The sequence below is a fragment of the Rhagoletis zephyria genome, unplaced genomic scaffold, assembly GCF_001687245.7.
Source record: "Rhagoletis zephyria isolate East Lansing unplaced genomic scaffold, Rhagoletis_zephyria_1.1 Rzeph_scaffold_01126, whole genome shotgun sequence".
NCBI lineage: Eukaryota > Metazoa > Arthropoda > Insecta > Diptera > Tephritidae > Rhagoletis > Rhagoletis zephyria.
The window spans coordinates 125,748-126,870 of NW_016158210.1; positions in this window are offsets into that span (position 1 = coordinate 125,748).

Below are 1,123 nucleotides of genomic sequence, written 5' to 3' on the forward strand. Positions count from 1 at the left end.
ATACGGCATATTTGTGATATCATGCAGATGCAGATGGTTTGCGGCACTAAAATTTTCATGTTGTATATCTCTTGAAATATTTGTGGTAGAGTTCTGGAAATCGGTATAGAGAGAAAATAGGCGGTATTGGAAAAGAGGCGTGGCACCTCCCATCTATATATATACAAATGTTGTGTGTGTGCCTCTAAACTTGAGAACGGCTGCATAGATTTGAACTTTTCTCCTAGATTGTTCAGTGAACACCAGGTTTATTTATAATGGAAAAATTTGGAGGTTTGCCACCTGTTTGAAAATTTTAAATATTACACCATGGGTATCAAATTAATGAGGTTTAAGAAAGATTACTGCTGGAAATACTTTTGGGAGGTTTTCCACCTATTTAAAAATTTGAACTCAGTTAAATTGATAAAATAAATGAAATGTGACAATGTGGGTATCAAATTAAAGAAGCTTAAGAAATATAACTGCTGGAAATATTTTTGAGGAGGGTACCACCTATTTGAAAATTTTAACTAAGTTAAATTGGTGAAATAAATGAAATATTGCAATATGGGTATCAAACTGAAGAGTTTTAGGAAGGCTTAAAGTCGAAATTGAATTGATAAAATAAATCACATATTACAACAAAAATACTTTTGAGGAGGGTTGCCACCTGTTTGAAAATTTTAATTTAGTTAAAGTAGTTAAATAAATGAAATATTGCAATGTGGGTATCAAACTAAAGAGTAAGAAAATTTGCAATCGAAAGAGTTTTAGAAGATTTACAGTCGCAAATATGTTTGAGGATATTTGATGTATTTTCTACCATTTTTACCAACAAAGACTGAAAATCTACCAATATTTTGCGGAAAGAAAGCAAAGAGATTTAAATGAACATACGAATTTTGTCATCGAATACACGTTAAATAAAAATGAAAATTTAACTTTAACGGAGAATAATGGTTTGAGCCTCTCTCAATTCAAATTAATACAGGGCCCGAATTGGATGCCTTATCCGCGATCGAATAAAATTTTATACGAATTTTTTTTTGAGCATTCGGTAGTGAGTTTGCTTTTTCAATTCAAATTGAATTGGGGAAGAAATGCTGTTGTTTTATTTCATTCCATTCAAATCGAGTTTCAT